Raw genomic sequence first — 21,078 nt, forward strand, 5'->3', positions numbered from 1 at the left:
AATATAAATCGGGTCGGTTTACGTGATAAACGAATACAAATAGAACCCGAAATTGACGAATGTCATAAAAACAAACCTTCTTCTGCCCACTAGACTCTGTGAACCGGACTTTGGTCTTCTTCTAAACTAGGCCGATCACTCCCTCAGACGATAAACTAACCATATACAATGAATCCCTCTTTCTTCCTCGAGCAATGACAAGATTTCCCTTTACAACTTTCCACTGTCCGTTCCCAAATTTAACCTCATGTCCCTGTTTATTCAACTGCCCGATAGAAATCAACTTTTTCTTTAAGCTTGGAATCACTCTGACATCCTTCAAGGTCCATGAACCGGCTGAAGTAACTAAATTCATGTCACCTGAAGCATTAAGAACATCATTGTTCGCCAGTTTAACCTTACCAAAATCACATTCCTTCAAATTCTGCAATGCTTCACTGTTGTGGGTAGCATGAAATGAAGCACAAGAATCCATGATCCAGGAATCAACATCATCCTCAACACTAAGAACTAAAAACTCATCCTCTAGGCATTATTCTGCAGTGTTGACTTCTTTCTTTTCATTCTTATCATTCGGACACTGATTCCTGAAGTGTCCCTTCTCTTTACAACCCCAACATTCAATATATTTACGAGTCCTAGACTGACTCTTCTTTCTGCTCCCACTGCCTCGTTGTTTTCCCCTACCTCTACCTTCTGTGACTAATATATTACTTGATGATTCACCTGAATTTCTTCGTCTTGAATCTTCTCCAAGAATCAAGTCTCGAAACCCATCAAAAGTTATTTTGTAGATGAACTACAAACCGCAGTCACTGTTTGAGACCAACTGACTGGCAAAGAGGATAATAACAAAAGACCTTGAACTTTATCATCAAACTTAATGTCGACTGACACTATGCGGGACAGGATCGAATTAAGATTATTAATATGTGTTGCAATTGACCCACCCTCTTTCATTCTTGTAGTCACTAGCTCTCAGATAAGATAGACCTTATTTGATGCCGAAGGCTTCTCATACATGTTGGATAGTGCATTCATCATACCACGCGTTGTGGTTTCCTTCATGATGTTAAATGTCACATCTTCCGACAACAACAAGTAATACAAGCCCTAGCCTTCTTGTCTAACTTCTTCCAATCTGCTTCTGTGTAACATCCCGAAATTTCTAAGAATAATATTTAATATATTATTTATTTATGATGGAAAAGTTTACTTGAGTTAGTAGAGAATTAATAAAATAATAAGGATGGAAGGATAAGTAGGCTAATTAGATGGATTTAATTATGGACCAAAAAAGGAAATATGGGTTTAAGGTCAATGGGCTTAAGGGAGTATAAATGCCCCTTAAAAACCTAATCCTTTCCATTTTCATACATTTCCACACCATAGCCTACACCATCAAAACACACACTTAACCCAATTCCCGTTTTTGAGAAAACCACCAACAAAGACACAAAGATTTCCGGAGATCTAGCCGTCGGATCGGTCTCAAATTTTAACTGAGTGTTCATGGTATATAAATGAAGATTTCCACCAATTAGATCTTCGATCAGAGGTAGGGAAGTCCGATTTTTATCAGAAAAACCATAGCAGCTCAAAAGTGAAGATTCCGGCAACTGTTCAGCTATTCCGGCGACTGTACCGGCGGTTTCCGGCGAAGGTGAGCTGATGGGTTTGTAGATAGGGACGAGACGGTTCCGTGGCCACTTGAATCACTCAAATCGGAGTTCGTTTGATATGGTTTTGAGTATCTCGAGTAATTTCAAACAAAAACCTTAAATGCACGTTTTTGTTAAAAAGGTTTACTTTTCATGAACGGATTTATATGAAAATTGGTAGGATGTTAGATCTGTTCTAGAAAAATCATAAAGTTTCAAACTTGAACGTTAAAATGGAGTTAACGAACTCATGGTTATGAACGGCTCGTTTAAAATAAACCTTAGATCTAGTATTGAACGTTTTAAGCTTAAAGGATCCAAGCTTTACGTTCGTTCGGGTCAAGTAAGGACGAGACGGTTAAGGGAACGTTCAGGGCTAAGGCCGGACCATAACAAGTGTATTAAGGTCGCGAAACGAGTGATGAAACAAAATCGTGGACAACGGCTTGCTACAGCAAGTTCGCTGCAGTAAGTTCGCGTACGAGCAAGTTCGCTTGCATATAAGTTCGCTGATATATATGTTCGCTTAACATAAGTTCGCTTACAGCAAGTTCGCTAAAGTAAGTTCGCTGACATATATGTTCGCCTTTATCTAAGTTCGCTTTAATCTAAGTTCGCTTATATATATAAGTTTGCTTGTATATATAAGTTCGCTTATATATCTAAGTTCGCTTATATTGAAACCCGGATACCTGGCAACCTGTATATGTAGACATATATGTGTACACATGTGATGGTATGCTTTGTAAGGACTTAAGAGATCAAAATACAAGGAAGTTAAAATAAAGGAAAAACCATAAAAATGCTAAGTAAAGTAAGCTAATACTAGGCCACTAGATTAGATCAGACGGGTATTTGATACGTGTAATTATTATACAGTTAGCAACGCTCAGTTAAAGAAGGGATTAACTATAAGCGGAGAAAGAGACATGATCCAGGTGAGTTTCTAGCCCCATTCCTTGTTATGTTTTTCAGGGCTGTGTGCATACTCGATGTGATTAGTTAATACACTTACCTTAAGTGGTAAGTGTATGCCATATATGATATATGTGATAGATATGAATGATTGATTGTCGGTACGCGAACGATATTCGGATATTGCGTGTACTGTCAGGTTGTAAATAAAGATATGAATGTTATAAATAGATGATGTATGATCGTTATGAATGAATGCTTTTCGGGGTGTGAACGATCTTCGGATATTGTACGGACCGACAAGGAGTACGATAAATGAATGAGGTGAAGAACGCCTAGAGTGTTCTTATGTTATAATGTAATTATTGTATATGTGAAGTATGTGTATACAGGTACACGAATGGTATGTGAGTTCTACGTTCGACATAGTAAGTTAGGATGACAAATCCCTCTAGCTTCTGTTGGACATAGACTTAGCAGGTGATAGCGTAGTTAAGGACTGCGGTCCTTATACGTGATATAGGTGATAGATGTAAACGTAGATAGGGACGGTGGGCCTTATACGTGTTACTGATAATAGACGACAACGTAGTTAAGGACTGCGGACCTTATACGTATTATAGATTGGCATCAGCATAGGAAAGGACTGCGGACCTTATACGTGCTGTAATTGTATTGTGGTAGCATAGGGGAGGACTGTGGACCTTGTACGTGCTATGAATTAGGTTGCAACATAGGGAAGGACAGTGGACCTTGTACGTGTTGTTAATATAGGATGGTATAGGGAAGGACTGTGGACCTTGCACGTACCATAAATGGTGAACGTAGGTAAGGACTGCGAACCTTGTACGTGTTCACGACCTTGAGTACAGGTATAGACGACAGACTATGAACGTACTCTCGGTAGACTGTATGTATGTATGTATATATGTATGTATGTATGTATGTAGGGTAGGGTAACGGATTAAGTACGGATATGTATCTTCGGATATGTATGTATGTATGATATACGTATGTATTATACGTCGCCTGATTAACTAGAACTCACTCAGCGTAGCTGACTTTTAGTATGCACGCAGGTGATCAGGCTGAAGAGTTAGCATGAGGATGACACGTGGCATGGATTGAACTCCTGGCATCTGAAGATGAAAGAAATGTTGTTTTAACTATATTGTTTTATATTATGGTTTTGAAGAAAAGATTAATGTTTTGTACCGAATGATTAAAGTTAACGTTTCCGCGAAATATTTGAATTAACTCTGATTTGAAAGAACTGTGTTTATGAATAAATCCAACGTTAAAGTAGGGCTACCGGGTTCGGGGCCTTACATTCTGACATCTTTTCTGATTTTTCATCTTCAAGCACTACATCCAAGTCTTTCTGACAAAGTAGTGTTTCAACTTGCATCTTCCACCAACCAAACTTTTGTCCATCAAACTTCTGTATCATAACCTTTCCGTCATCTGCCATGACAACGACCAAACGAAACCTGGATACAAACAAAGACAGACACAACAATGGCACGGGCCTGAACTTAACGGTTGTTCTACTGAACTCTGTTAAGCAGTCAATCTTTTCAATGCGCAGCGGAACCACGAACTTGATAATCAAACTGAAACTTTAAACAAAAACGATAAAACCTGACAACGCGGTTGACACCGGTTCTTGATCTCTGAAATCGGTCTCTTTGATTCTAACAACTGTTCGACAAAATAGATTTTGATTTCGGCCTCTTATTGCTAATATAAAAAAAAACACAAGAAACTGATCTAAACCCCGACAAATCTATCGGCGATTACTTATGATTTGCAATAATGCTATTGTTCAATTAAATCTTAAAACAGTGGCAGGGCCGCAGATTATCTCACAAATAAAACCCAAAAGAAGATTGCAGCTTCAACAAAAATGCAATAAATAAATAAAAGGTCAAGACTAACATTTTTGTTCTTCCTCGAACAACATAAAAGAAAAACTAAATGCTACTCCTTGCTTTTCTTCTTGAACGTTGCAAATTGTTGAAACTTGGTTGACTAGAAACCAAACAAAACAATTATAAAATAGTATAATGATTCTTTGTCCTTTTCTTCTGTTGGTTGGTTTCCGTTGGCTACGACTGCCTGCGGTACAACCCTAGATCAGAAACTTTCTTTCGTGAACGTGTATCATGGTGTGTAACGAACCTAAGCTCTTGATACCACTTGTTAGGATTAAACGCACACACGAACCGAACGCAACACACGAAAGCAATAACGAACACGAGGATTTAACGTGGTTCGGTCTAAACTGACCTACGTCCACAGGCTACAACCAGGATACTTTTATTATTGCTCTCTGCCTCACTCGTGATAAGGAATTACAAGTACAAGGCTAAGTATAAATAGATACATGATTAGGATTTACAAATTAATCTCCAAGAAACTTATAATGGGTCATAATTAAATAATATGGGTCAGGCCTGCCACTAGTCTTCATTTAATTAATCTGCCACAAAGATGTCTTCTACCGGACCCAATTAAGCCTCCATAAACCCAACACTAGCTATGTGCCCGCACGATGCGGCAGAGTATGCACGCAAACATAATATCGAATGCGTAACCGGTGTTACCGTTTCTGTATGCGTGTGACTTCACAATAGTACGCACATAACCCGACGATAGTATGCTCGTATTTCGGCATTGGAATCTTAACCAGTGTTAGTAATCACGTCACACAACGACTGTACGCGCTCAATTAGGTGTTGGCGCGCACGTAACGCTACATTGAACTCGTCTTGACCCGCAACCCGTTCCGCTTGACACTATTTTAACCCGAAATTCGTTATGACTTGACCCCTTTCAACCCAAACCCGACCCGACCCAAACCAAATTAACCTTTTTTGATTCGACCCATTCTAACATTAACCTTTTAGACCCATGACCCGACGGCCAAACCCGCCCCGATTCGTTTGCCGGTCTTTAATGGTAATCACGTAACACGCTAAGTTTTTAAAATGAAAAAAGTATAGCAATACCATACTCAAATTAAAAAGAATAAAATACTCGTTTTTATGGTATAATGTTTTTTAAGAAAAATATTAGTGTGTGAAAAAATTATAATAAACGTTTAAACGTCATCGGAGTAGTTGGTTTAAAATAAGGGGTATATATGTAACTATCATAAAAAGTTAACAATATTTGATTAAAGTTAAAGGACCAAACTTGTAATTATTTTTAAATAAATTAAAAATCAACCGTAACATGGCTTTGCTTTTGCTAAAAGATAAAATTGCCCCTAAAATGTATTAATCTTATGCATCATTGTTTGTATTAAAAACAAGAAGTTTGATACCTCTTAACTATTAAGAAGTCTCTCACCCATGCTTTATATATAGTATATATATCATTATATTATGTCACATACAAGATACGTTACATTTAAAGTGTACGGTTAACTTCACATGTTTTCCAACAGAGACTGCTTTTAACAAAAAAAACATATCTTGGTGCAAAATGACACAAACTATTAAAATATAGGAGCTCTACAATTTAAACTATAGGGAAAATGGATATGCGTTTAAATTTACTGTCAATCCTTGTATGTAGAAGTGCACGACATATAGTTGAAGATATTGCCATACACGAACTATGTTGAAGATACCGCCATATAGTTGACTTTGCGTTCTTTGACTTTCATGTACAAACCCTGTAAAAGCCGTAAAAATTTAGTTATCGGTAGGACAAACAATAAGGTAAACACAAATACAGACATGTACTTCGTAACAATGTCAAAAAAATTATATTATTATTATTATCATCATTGGAACAATGTAATTTTTGTTGGGGTTGACCCGACCCGACCATTTCAATCAGTACAAATATATCCGTTTACCAGACCCAACCCACCAATTTTACCATATATTAAAAAGATTCGTGTGAGAAAGTTACACTTGTCGTGTGAATGGTGGCACCCGTTGTCATGTTAATCTTCTGATTTGGAACCAACTCGAATTCAATATTCTGCAAAAATATTGTAAGTGCAACAATTGCTTCCAGCATAGCAAATTGATCACCTACACATTTTCGTGGGCCACCACTGAACGGAATAAACCTACAATGACATAAGAATGATTGATGTGACACTAAAACAAATGCATAATAATTTCAAATTTAAAAAGAGACGTGTGACTACATATAAAGTCAAAGTCAAAGTGGATACGAGATTACTTGTAATCGGTGTTGCTTTCATTTGGCACCAGCCCGTCTAATCCAAATCTTTCGGGTATGAATTCTTCTGCGTTTTCCCAAACCTTTAAAATTCATAAATAATTAAATAAATACAAAAGGAATAATACAAAATCACAAGAAACAATGTATAATGTAATAATCAAACCTTGGATGAATGATGGATGTTATAAACCGATATCATTATATCTTGACCAGGGTTGACTTTATAATTTCCCGGAAGCTCATCTGCAACTATGGCTCTTCTTATCAAGACCTAATAAAGATGTCATTAAAATGTGTAACAATTTTTAAAACCTAAATGTAAAAAAGACAAAAAACAAAATATTTAAAAAGGTTGTGTAAGCACATACCGGTGGATGTGGGTAGAGACGCATAGACTCGTTTATGCATCGTGTTACAAATTTAAGGTTTTTTATGTCTTCATAAGTTGGATTGCGGCCCTGTAAAACTCTATCAACTTCTTCTTGCGCCTTCGCTAAAGAAGACGGGTCCTACATATAAATTAAAATTGTCAAATTCATGTCAAAGATTTAGATTATTATTGTTGTAACACATTAATTCATATATAAAAAGTTTGATGAGTTGTTGAAGGGTACCTTACTTAAAAGATATGCAGTCCAAGTCAACACTGAACCGGTTGTTTCGTGTCCAGCAACCAACATTGACAAAAGGTCATCACGTAACTGTTGACTTGAAACCTAAATACAAAAGATGAGAACAAAGAACAAATATTAAAAATTTGTATAGCAACTAACAATTTGAATAGCAACTGTTTTGGTTTATATTATCTCTCTAACGGGTCAACACTTACAATTTAAAGAGAAAAAAAAGTACACTAAAGGGAAAGGGTTGAAAGATTCCCAAATTGTAACCTTGGCACATACAACCTCTTGAATCAATTTATTCCCAAAGTTAAATTAGGATTGTTCAAAAAGCCTGCGGCTCGCTCGAAATCGGGTCATTTGTAAACGACTCGAGCTGAACCGCTTCGGTCTGCATAAGAGCCAAGCCGGCCTGGTCATTAGCTAGCTCGTTTAAAACTAAAGCCCAAATTTACACACACACACACACACACACGTATATTTAACTTAAAGCTATATGACATTGTTTTAATGAAAAGAGGGGGGGGGGGGTAATAAAAATTCACTTCATACTGAAAATTCCTATTTGAATCGTATAAAAACAAAGCCAAAATATTAATATAAATAAATTGTGAAATCGATAGTTTATAAATTATGCATTATTTGAATATTACAAATATTATTTTTACTTTTTGTATATAACAATGTGTAAAATACAAAAGAAGAAAGATATTTCTAAAATAAACGAGCCAGCTCAACAAGCCACGAGCTTTTGATGAGCCAAATCTGAGCTCAAAATTTCAACTCGCTAAAAAAAAAAACATGAGCCGAGACGGCTCGACTTGTCAACGGCCTAAGTTAGATAACGATTGAAATAAAATAACTTTTGTAATCATATGACACTAAGGTTAAATTGTTAGGATAAAAGTGTTTCAGGTCGACCTTACCCGTTTGACCCATTACCCAACCCGTTGACATGAAAAGAAGTTGACAAAAATCACTATTTGCAGACCTCTTCCCTGCTAGCAAGCAAGAACCGAAGGATGCTCGGGTCCGCATCATTTACATAATCTTCATCGTCAATTTTTCACCTTCTTTTTCAACCATTTCCTTGCATTTCATAATAAGTTCTTCAAACGTTTCTCTAATTACAGTAACCGCTTGTTTGGCTTTTATTTGTCTCGGTATAATCTTACATAATGCCTTTATCTGCACCAATGTTTGACCTCAAAAAGTCAAACACTGACTATTTTGAAAGTAAACGAAAAAAGGTAGTAGTAAAAGTTAAAAACCTTCCAATATGGTAAAAGATCGGTTGAACGGGCTTCGGCTTCTTTCAATGCAGTATAAACAGATTCAATTACAGGACTGTCAGCAGTAAGTGAGTCAAAATTGTAGTTAAATACAGCTAAACCAATAACATCAAGAGTTAACTGAGAAAACTGCTGCTCCATGTTAACAGACGTGTCATTGCGCGCGTACGATTTCAGCTTCTTAACGAGCCTCTCGGAGCATTTGCAAAACACGCGATCCACTATTACTGATAAGTATTTCTTGTGAAGTGATGGAACTACAGCCCTGCGCCTCGCCTATCAACAATTAGAATTTGCAACCAAAATTGAGATAATCATTTCAACCTTTTTCAATTTATGTTTGTAAAAGTGATTACATGTCAACTGAATGAATTATAATATTAATATCTATATTTAACAGTTTAAAGAATCTTGATTTTGAATTTTCCCCAAATTCTAAGATTTTGGCGTTTTATAACAATAACAACTGCTTTAGCTCAAATCTAGGGGTGCAACTGCAAACTAACCAAACCGCCGCGAGCTACTCGAGATCGGATCGATAAAAAGCTCGAAACGCGCCAAGCTTTTTCAAGCTCGAGCGAACCTCAAATGAAGCTCGTTTAGCTATTGAGCTCGAGCCCTGTATGGGAAACTTGTTTAGGCTCGTTGAGCCTTGTGTATTTTTTTAAGTTTTACCTCTTTTGAACTTCTGTGTACATATTTCACACTGCACAGCCGAACTAAAGCCAAGCTTTGGCTCGTTTTAGGTTCTACACGAGCTCGACCCGATATTAGATTCGTTTAAGGTTTATCTCAAAACAAAAAATATAGTTGAAAACATATATATATATATATATATATATATATATATATTAATAATTAATAAATGCGACGAGCCTGAGCTTGAGAAAAAGGCTCACAAGCTGGGCTCGAGCCTAGTTGAGCTCTCTGTCGGCTCGTTAACACCCCTACTCAAATCATTTCCAAATTATCTATATATAATCACAAAATCATACAAATTAAAAATACATGTTTTTGTTTTTGAACAACTAATAGTCGACTCTAGATCCACCCGCCTAATGCAGTTAAACCCTCTACCTCCAAAGGGTTACACTACTAGATACCATTAGACCAAATGGCCTTTAGTAAATTAAAATGCATGTACAAATAAATCCTAATAATACAATTTTGATATCTATATTCAACAATTTAAAGAATCCTGATTTCAAATTTCCCCCAAATTTCAAGCCTCTTTGAGGTCTTCTAACAGAAACAACTTCCTTACCTCAAGGCTCAAACCCTTAACAAATTATTTATAAACAATAATTTAAAAAAATAATAATAATAATCACACATATTAAAAATATCTAACAGATTAAAGAATCACGCAAATTAAAATGGGTCGGCTCTTGTGGCGGCACAACTACTGTCAAATGGCAGTCGGCAGTATGGTTTCCGGGGGAACACCCAAGTCAAACTCTGAAGCCAGTGTGGGCCCAGTTAATACAACATAGTCCGGTCAGAGTTAAGCAAAGTGCGGTGGCCTAAAAAAACACGCTGCACAATGACTATCAAATGGCAATCGGCAGTATGGTTTCTGGGGGAACGTCCAAGCCAAACTCTGAAGCCAGCGTGGGTCCAGTTAAGACAAGTCAAAGTTAGGACGTGCGGTGGCCTAAAAACACACAAGAAAGTTGCCGTTCCAAAAAATATATAATAATAACAGATTAAAGAATCTTGATATCAAAGTTCCCCCAAATTTCAAGACTTTTTAAGTTTTCTAACAATAACAACTTCAAATTATCTATTATCTATGAATAATAGTTACAAAATTATACTCCAACTAACAGGGGATATGTTATTTACCGTCCAAAGTGAGCCTTCAGCAATAGCAAAGCCAGAGCCAAACAAGAACTCAGACACCTCAGCCACAAGCCCCTTAGCATAAATAGTCCCATAGTTTCTCAGCACATGTTTAGCCATGACAGGATCACTCACTATCACAAAATTTCATGGGCCAGCAGCCAGTCTATAAATGGGCCCATAGTCATTCATCCACTTGAACAATGGCAGGAACAGGGCCCCACCCAGGAGGTCTGACACGTCATCAAGCTGAGCATTTGCAATGGGTATGTTTGAGTTGTCTGTTTGGGTGGTGATTGACCGAGATAAGGAGGTTAGCCAGTCCGGGCTGACCCATGACCCGGATTTCGATATGGGTTTTGGGTTGGGTTTGGGTTTGAGAGAGGATGTGATGATGGTGAAGTGGGTTTTGGGTGTGGTGGTGAAGGGGCTGTGGTGGTTATGGTGGTTTGTGGTGGTGGTGGTTATGAGAGGTGAGAGTGAGTGTAAGGTGGGCATGGTTTGAAGATTGAAAGTGTTTTGTTTTGTCTTTGTTCGTGAGTTGTGTACTTGTGTTTGTGTTTTGACCAAGGATGTTATGAGTTATGAAATTGTACTTTGTTAAATTTGATGGGCTATTCATGAGTTTTGATTGGTTCGTTAAAAGTTTAAATTTAATTCGGTATAAGCAAGCTCGAGCCTAGCTGTGGGTAAATAAACTAATTAACTGAATCGACCCGAAAATCGAATCAAAATCAAACTGGTTTGAAACCGAGTATATAGAAACCGGTTTGGAACCGATTGAAAATGTAGGTTCAGAACTGATTCGTAATTTTCTTCATCAAAATCGATTTCAAACCGGTTAACCGAACTGAAATTGGTCAAACCCGAACCAAAACTGATGGAAACTTGGCAAGAAATTGGTTTCAACCCGAACCAAAACCACTCATAAATCAGTTTTGACTTTGTTGACCAATCCGAACCGGTTTCAACCCAAGACGGTTTGAGTTTTAAACTGATTTGTGCACCTATACTCGAGCCTATATTGAAGCTTATTTAATAAACAAACTTAAACTGGACTTTATGTGTATTAAGCTCAGACCTAGACTAAGCTCATTTGAAAAACAGACTAGGGTCAATTATTATACATGAAATTATGATAAAGATGATTAAATGAGTCCTAGCTTTTATGTGTGCGGTTAATTTTGTCTTTCCTTGTGATGAACTTTCCATGTTATTTTCTTAGTGTGTTTCGTGTCTCTTTGACGTTTTTTTGTAATATGTTTTTTTTTTTACTTTTCTCTTTATTGATAAACTAATGATAATATATGTTCAATACTCTCATTGTATGTTGTCTTGATTATATGAGAAATATTTAATGTCTATGTTTTACTTTTTCATGTCTATATATGTATTAGGACATGAATTTTATGCTGAGAATTATGGATAAATAAACCTTGAGATATGTCTCAAGTTACAAAGGATCGAGGATCCTCGGTACTATTTGTTTACTAATGATTGTATTTGAATGGTGATGTGTTAGCTAGTTATAACGACAATATGACTGAGTCTACCTCAAAGTTCGCTACTGGAAGCTCCTAGCACGTGGTCAATGAACGTTGAAGGAGTTATGGAAGAGTGGCGGATTATTAGGAGATATTGTTAGTTAGTATTTTATTTATAATATCGAGATAACAATCCGTTAGATATCACTTGTATTCTCACACACTAGAGCAGAACTCATAATTCTCTCTACACACTAACATTCATTGCAACATTGATCGTAATCTCCAAAACACTTGTAACCTTTTTTGTGATTAATAAATTGGTGATTGACGGGTTGTCATCACCCGAGGTTTTTTTTCCTTTGATCTAAACAATATTAAGGGGTTTTTCCTCGCAACAAATCACGGTGTTCATTCCGATTCCGTTCACATAATCATTGTGATCAACGTAGCACTAAACCTCACAATTACAGATTTGGATACATTATCCTTAGCTGATTTTTATCCAAAACAATATAGTTATGGGAGTTAAAGGTCTTTAAGGAAACAATTCCTCTAGTATTTGTGATAAATGTATTGTTTGCGTACATCACATCCTCCTTATATCATATTGATAGCTTGGCTATTATTGTAAAAACATCACATCCTCCTTATATCATATTGATAGCTTGGCTATTATTGAATTTTACTGAGTATAATTGTTGTTTTGTATGTTACATATAAAATTATAAGTTTATAGCTATAAATATATATTTATAAAAATTATTATAAAGTCGTGCCCAACCCAAACTCACTTGAATATTACTTACAAGTTAAACTTGAGTTCTTTTACTTTAGATGTGTCGGGCTTTAGTTTATATGAGCTTAATCTCAATTTTGGCTTAACTCGTTTACATGGCCGGCTCTTGGGGTGTGCAAAGCGGGCGATCGGCCGGGGCACGTTTTTTTGGGACACAAAATTTTAAAAAATTTCCGATGTTATATATGTAGAATACCCGAATATTTATAATCAATATTTTTATATTACTCAAACACATTTTAGATCCTATTTTTTGGATTAACTAAAGACTTATAGGCCCACTAAAATTTGAAAAATGTCAAGTACTTTTAATTAATCAATATCAGTTAAATAAATAGAAGAAATGAATAGGCGCGCTAATAGCAAAATCGACTTCGAAGACCAGCAGCCACGTCGACTTTGTTTTGGATAAAAATCTGCTAAGGATAATGTATCCAAATTCGTAAAAGTGAGGTATAGTGTTAACACGATAACAGTGAATTTATAAATGAAATATTGACAAACACAGCGATGTGATTACGAGGGAAAAAACCCTTGATTATGATAATCTTACTTCGGTCAAAAATTAACAACGAAATCTTTGGTCGAATTGCTTCGGTCAAAGATTAACAACGTAATCTTTGGTTGGATTGGTACGTGATTATGATAATCTCCGGTACAAAAAACCCCCGGACGGTGAAAACTATCACCATCAACTTTATTAATGACAAAAAGGGTTACAAGGGTTGGAGTTTATGATCGATATTACAAGGTAAGCTAGTGTGTAGAGAGAGTATTTGGTTCTAACCTGGTGTGTGTGTGTGTGTGTGTATAAAAGTGAGTCATAATCGATCATAACTCGATAATTATAAAGAAAATACATTTAACAATAACTCCTAAAAATCCGAAAGTCCTCCACTAGCCACTCCCATCACTTTGACCACGTGCCATAGAAGTCCAGTTTCGAAATAAGTGGAAGACTAAGTCTAGGAGCCGTTACACTTGATAAATATCATCTCTCATATACGAAACAACCATTAACAACACCAAATACCGAGGATCCATGATCCTGACACAGCTCTGGAACTCTTCGGAAGGATAATTGATCCAGACATGTCTTCAAGAATAACATATCCTCAGTACTCAATGATTTGTGAGTCAACAAGAAGTCCTATAAATCCGCCATTATCCCCACTAAATGTGTTACAACCATTTGACCACGTGCTGAAGGTGCCTTGTAGAGAAATATTAGGTAGATCACGTCCTATAGCCGTTATACCTATCAAATATTAACCTACACATGAGAAACAATCGTTAGTAATACCAATTGCTGAGGATCCTTGGTCTTGACCGAATTCGAACACATTCTAAGGATAACTGATCCAGAAATATGCCAAGATAACGTATCCACAGTGTCAAATTTCCGTGCCCTAACAGACTTCGAACACCAGCAGTCACGCTAGCACATGAAAATATGTGTTTTTCAAAATTATAGTTATTGAAATCCTATTTTCGACCCAAAATGCCTCAAGAAAGACTTAGCGGGTTGGCGATGAAAGTTATCAAGAACGGAACATTAGAGAGCATAAACTGCGAAGAGTTAATTTACCAATTTTCTATAAAAAATGTTATGAGAGCTTTACAAATCCTCAATTAGCTATTAATTTATTAAGTGTGTCATAAACTCATTATAATATCATGATTTTCTATTCTTTATGTTAATCGCTATAATTTTAATCAGTGTTTAAAAATGTGTTTACATTATTTAGTATGTTAAGGTTTAAGGGGCATATTTTTTTCGACTCGGCCGAGGCACGTGAATTTTCAGAGCCGGCCCTGCTCGTTTACACCGATAGTTAAATTATAACAGTGTTTCAAATAGTTATAAAAGTAAGGGTGTTTCACATTTCTTATTTTAGCACCTTATAGCTTTAACTTATAACTTATATAAGTCATAAGGAGGTAAAATAAGGAATTCTAAACACCCCTAATACATGATTGACGGTTAAAGGTTTGACATGTACGTTAAGTTGTTTATAAAATATATATAAACACGAAAAATAAAACAAACTCTATAAATCACAAGCTTAAAAAATTAATAAACATAGCACTTTTCTAAAGCATTGATGTGTTCCATTCATGTTTTCTCATATTGTGAAAAGTAGTTGCATATTACCAAAATTGAATATTGGCGTAAGTACATAAGTAGTTGAAGTATGCCAAGAAAAACTCATTGCACTTAAGTTCATTGATATCTCTCCACTACAAATCTACATACAAAAAGCAAAAAAGATTTGGAGAAAGTTCAGGGATCACATATATTTTTAAAGGCTTTTATCCTAAAAAAACCTTTTTTATATTAGTAAACAAAGTTAAAAAAACGTAAATATGTCTACGGATGAGTAAGCAGGTCTTGCCTGCAATACCCGACCGGACTTGACAGTAATAAACATTTCAAAATTAATATTTTCCTAAATTTTAAACTTTCATATGCAATACACTCACATATATAAAAGAACAAACAAGAGGACCTATTCAGGTTTATGTCTTTTTCTCAAAACAGTGTACTTGTCCTGGTATTTAATTATTTAGTGAAATATATATTTAGGGTCATGGACACATGGCTTACATTCTTTGTGAAAATAGTTTAGTTAAATACTTAAATTGCCCCTCATGGTTGTGTCTTTTATTGGGTCGGTAGCAAATAACAGTTTTTGTATTTTATATTTAAGAAAATTTGATTTTAGATCATCTCAAAGTTGATTGTTCGCAAATAGGTCTTAACTAAGAACATGGTTGACGATGGTCCCATCTTTTATCATATTTGTTCTCAATTGTCAATTACTAATAGTTCTAACGCTCACGATGTTAGTTGCAGGTCGCCGGGAAAACTTTTTGCTATGAAAAATCACATTTTTCGCTAGAAAACTCAACATTTTCATCTCAAACTTCTTTGTAATCTTAGACTGGGCTTTTCTGAACCTTTTTCTATTAAAAATGAGTCAATTTTTGGTGGTGGTGGTGTTCAAGTTGAGTTTTCCGGCGAAAAGTGTGAGTTTTCCTGCCAAAAAAGTTTTCTGGCGACCTGCAACCAACGACGTTAAGATTATGTTAATCACGAATCGTTATGAACAAATATGTTAAAAGATTGAATCATCCGTCAGCCATGTTGTTAGTTGGAACTGCTATTTGCCAGCAGTCAATAGTTGAGAATTATTTAAAATTAAATTTTTTTCTTTTAAATGGATGATAAATTTACTATATTATAAAAGCAAAAGAAAAAGAAAAAAAATACTCCTAAATCTATTTCATCTTTCTTTTCTAGAATTGTTATCATTGTTAGTCTCGTTACAATGGTCATTGTTGTTACAAATTGTTAAAAGTTGGAACCTATTCTTTGAGATATTCCTATTACAGTGAATCTTGAGTGTTTTTTAAAAAAAATAATAGTTCGGCCTCACCTCTACTAAAAAACTCAGTGGGCTGCCTGAAACGAGCATGGCCCATCGGCCGAATAAAAGAAATAAAAGGGGGGTTGAACATGTAAACTAAGGCACCAAATCTGTTGCTGATTTTTTATTTCTTGTCACACAAATCAAGAGATAGATATTGTTAGATTACGTGTAGTGGCTGCCTTAGGGGTTGTTTGTTTACATTTGAATGGAATCATTCAGATGCAAACATCTGATTCATTCAGACTTTAGATTGTATGGTTTCAAACAAAAAAACATCTAAATGGTTAAAATTAGGTCTGAATCATTCAAACTTATTGTTGCTGCTGAATGGAACAGATGCTCATTCAGATCTGACTCATTCAGATATGAATGAACCAAATAGCCCCTAAGACTCTCCACCTTGGATGTTAAATGTTGGTCAAACCATTACTACTACAAAGATATAGGCGTCAAACAAGTAAATGTCCCTTGTGCACTAGTGTAGTAATGAGCAATGAGCTCTAAATGGTTGAACCAACTATAAATCCAACCAATCACAATATTTCACTCTCATTAGAAAAAAAAAAGTCTAAATAAAAATTGTGTTTTCAGTTAAACCATTGCGTGGCAGTTAGGTAATGACGCCTATGCCTACATGGCAGTGAGGTTGCGGTTAGTGAATGTCTCCAATAACGTCTTCAATAACACTCGGTATGGGGAAGAAGCATTTGAATTGCTTCAATTGCTATGCAACACTAATTTCTATTGATCATAGTGGCGTGACGAGGTATTATAAAGACTTGTTAGACATATTTACCTATATACTAGTCAATTAGATGAATTGTATTGTTTTTTTATCGCTTTCGATAATATGATAATATATAGTTGATACGGGCAAGGAGTTCAACATGGTATCATATGGTTGTTTACAATATCTATGTTGTTAAACAATGCCATGTGTTTAGTTGACTAACTTAGTTGTTCAAAGTGAACTGTACATAGTATATTATCAAATTTGAACCTTAAAGTGATCGCTTGTTTCTCATTGTATTTATGTGTGTTGTGTATCGTGTGTTTCATGTTTCTTTAACTAATAATTGCAATCTAATTTAGCTTTAGTTTAATTCGAGTGTTTAGATTTTTATTATTACAATCAAACAAAAGAACGTATAATATTAACCTCCAGCTACATCTAGATACCATAATCTACTTACCCTAGCTATTTAGATACTCCTATTTTTTATTATTTGGAATTTAATCATATCCCATGAATTTATATTTTTTTATTTACATTCTTATTTGAATTATAATCAATAATAGCTTAATAATAACACATCAAAATGCATTCTGTTTATAATAACAATTTTGTATAGAAACTAAAGTATTTTATACTAATGCATCAAATCTTATAGTTTTATTATTTTATACAACGTGTGTCATGCGAGGCAACAATGTATTTTTCGACTATAATTATTTTGAATGATAACTCTAGTGCACCTCTTTAACAACATTTCTTAGCCTTCGTCACTCGTCAAATAGGAAAAAGTTTCCTCTATGACCACCTTTAGGCATGAGAGTAAGACCTGCTTAATGCCTTAAATGTACAACTAATCGCAAGTGATCCAAACTTCAAAAACTAAATGTATGGTTCAATCATGGTCATTCTTTCATGCAAGAATGGGACTTTATGCCATCTTTACATTCAGGCTTCTAGCCATAAAATACGAGTCATGATCATTACACTTCCTAGCTTAAATCACCACCGATTGTGTGGATAAGCCACTATGGTACCATCACCGTAAGTGGGAACACCACTAGTGGGCCCACCAAGGGTGTGGTGGTGTTGCACGCAGGGCCAAAATGCCAAATCACCATCAGCGGGGCCACATGATTATTATCAACTTTGCGAGTTACGACTACCACCATCGTGAATGAGAAGACTTTTTCAAAGATTTCACGTAATAGCATGAAAAATAATTAATTTGAAATAAACTAGACACAATATAAAAGATGAAATCTTTAGATTAGTTAGATCGATCTTGATATGTATATTTAACTGAATCTTTAGTCATGTCTTTTGATCATCTAATGTCATGCTGGCAAAAGCGGGGCATTCGGTCGGTTTTACCTACTATTGGATTTGAACCAATGACTCTCGCCGTATGAAAGCGATACTCTAACCGCTGAGTCAAGTAGGTCAAGCTGAGTCAAGTCAGAGAAAATAGACCCCTAGAAGTAGAAGAGAAAGCCGCGCAACCAAAGTTCCCCTTACTATACAAGGGGGGGCGGAGCGCTAAGAAAGCGCTAGCTAACAAGTAAACGAGTGAATCTTGCGTAAGTGAACGGAATGCTGTTGGCATGTTCGAGCTAAGCAAGTAAACTACTTCTCTTCGTTGCGTAGGCGAAGTGAGTTGGCTGTTTCGAGCTAGGGCTAAGCGAGCCAGAAGTGATCCAAGCTGGAAGTGAGCCGGAGTTCGTAGGCTAAGTGAACGGGGAGCAACGGCTGATCGAAAAGCGAAGATAGGCGCAGTGATCTACAAGAGTGGTAGAGGTTATTGAGCTGGTGGCCGGTCCCCGACCAAAAAAGACTATTTTGATTGTTTTTACAATTCGATGACATATTTCCCCCAGAAAGTATACAGCAAATTCTTATGATACATTTAATCGGGCAATAGATTCAATTATTAACCGATTTGATCCAAAACAAGATTCTCCCGTTACGTTGGAAAGATTTCTTGTAACCCTAACGACAACATAGAATACTAGGATCAAGAAACATCTCAATATGGGAGAATCCCACTCCCATGTCTTTGCCATTGTCGTTGTCCTACACATACTCGAGAAATCGATTGCTTCACCTTCATGTGCCCCTTCGTGGACACACGTTGGAATTGTCGAATTGAGAAATCTCTAAACGGCCAATAATACGTATAATCTGATCAATATATCAATATGATATCGATAACCACACATGCACTATGCCCCATCGAAAAAGATCTTTTTAACTCCATCCGGTTAACTTCCCCTTCTTTTCTCCAGGCAAAACCAACGAGTGACAATGACGTAGCATTATCCTCGGCCCAGATGTTAATCCACCACTGTTATCAACCTCGGTTCTGTCATCAGAACCAACAGAGGTACGGTCATCAGCCACCGTACCTCCTACCCTACAAACCGGACAATTAATCTTGTTGTCCGGTGGTGCAAGTGCTACCACTGGAACCCTACAAACCGGACAACTGGTGTGACCATCAAACCATTCATCAATACACCTCACATGAACAAATGCTTACATTCGAGGCAACAACCTAACCTTCTCTTCATCCTCCAAATCCGCCAAACAAACCGCACATTCGCTTTGATCTGAAACCAATTCAGGGTCCGGTTTCTTGTATGTGATTATGGGGATTGTTGAAAGGATCTTGTCATCAACTCCCCGTGAGTGTTTCTTCTCCCGTATATGTTTGTAACGCCGCCATTCTTGCGGCGTGTGTCGTCTAATGCAGTATCTAACAAGTAGGAGGTGGTAGAATATAACAGCGAGTGCGGTCGCAGAGATTCCAATTACTGATATGACTAAAGGAGTGAAGAATGAATTGTTGGATATGGCTGTTTGTGATCCTGATGATGATTCTAAAGGATCCGACATGGCTGTGTTCATTGAAATGAACAGTTGTTGCAGGTAATTGGTTTAGTAAATATTGTCTATAATCGGTGGTGTTTTGTTTGTTTAAGGTATATCACATGAGGTAGTTTTGGTGGGAAACAGTTGGCTATTTTTAAGGTTAAAAATTTTAGGTTGTTGGACAATATAGAAGTAGGTGAACACTTGTCGAAAGGGGTAGTTAGGGGTGGTGACTAAGGGTGTGAATTTGGCCAGGTGGAATGTTAAAAATAGTAATATGTAAATCCCAGAACCTATTAAGTGTATATGGGAGGTGTAAGACCATATGTAAATGGTTAAAAAAAAAAATTAGAAACGTAACTATCATGTCACAATCATGTAACCACGAGACCCTTAGGCTATGCGTAGTGAAGGAGCTACAATTGGGGGCGAATTGCGTCGTGTGGCGCCCAGTTAGCAAGGAGTAAGAATTTGTTTTTGGGGTATAATGGTGTAGGGACTACAACTTGTAATATAATAATAATATAATATATATATATATATATAACACATCCATACATGCCGGCCCCACCACCACACATTTCGCCCCTTCTTCCAGGCGACTTCTTCTCCTCGCCCGCGTCCCTTTTCGCCCAGAAAATCGCCCAGGGGGGCGGTGTTCGCGCGCCTTCTCGCCCAAATTCGAGCCCCACTACACTCGACCTTGCTAACTTAATTTTTTCATAAAGAAACGTGTAATAGTGTATTAGCACCACAATTGTTATTTTTATATAAAAAAGTGAGTTGTTTGAATTTGATAGTTGGATTAATTGTGGCCTTAGATCTTGAGCTTGTTGTAAGTGTAGCGCTAAAAGGGGTACCATGCCCTTGTGCCCTTCCCGTTTTAGTTTGGCAAGTATAAAATTGGTGATGTGGCTTGGGACGCTAACCCACTACACATTCTAATAATTAATCTACGCAGTTGAGTTGAACCACTAGCTAGCAATACCGAGTCAATCTAGGGATGAGCAATTTTGTATTGAGTATCAGTACCGTACATTCGTATGATTGAATACAACTGGCATCAATACTATACCGGTATTCGTTTTTCATGTTATCGGTATTGATATCATTCGCCTTCGGTTGTTTTCCGATATTTTCAGTGGTACTGATACAGAACTGATAAATCGATACGGCATTCGGTTTATACTTTTACGGGATCAATATTAATCGATATGGTAT

At 36.4% G+C, this 21,078-nt stretch overlaps 2 pseudogenes across 1 annotated transcript; both read right to left on the bottom strand.

Moving 5' to 3' along the window:
• Positions 1 to 6,064: 6,064 nt before the first annotated feature.
• LOC143583348 (carotene epsilon-monooxygenase, chloroplastic-like) lies at positions 6,065 to 11,058 on the bottom strand (annotated as a pseudogene). Its single transcript, XR_013144152.1, has 9 exons — positions 10,540 to 11,058; positions 8,674 to 8,970; positions 8,394 to 8,590; positions 7,397 to 7,498; positions 7,151 to 7,291; positions 6,946 to 7,053; positions 6,780 to 6,862; positions 6,501 to 6,663; positions 6,065 to 6,258 (listed from the first exon to the last, which is right to left on the bottom strand). The product of XR_013144152.1 is annotated as a carotene epsilon-monooxygenase, chloroplastic-like (transcript).
• Positions 11,059 to 19,012: 7,954 nt separating this feature from the next.
• Positions 19,013 to 19,881, bottom strand: LOC143583339 (RING-H2 finger protein ATL52-like; annotated as a pseudogene).
• Between the last annotated feature and the right edge of the window lie 1,197 nt (positions 19,882 to 21,078).

The sequence above is a fragment of the Bidens hawaiensis genome, unplaced genomic scaffold (genome assembly GCF_021521415.1).
Source record: "Bidens hawaiensis isolate Kalapana, Puna unplaced genomic scaffold, B.hawaiensis_p1.1 tig00032363_1, whole genome shotgun sequence".
In the NCBI taxonomy this organism is placed as follows: domain Eukaryota; kingdom Viridiplantae; phylum Streptophyta; class Magnoliopsida; order Asterales; family Asteraceae; genus Bidens; species Bidens hawaiensis.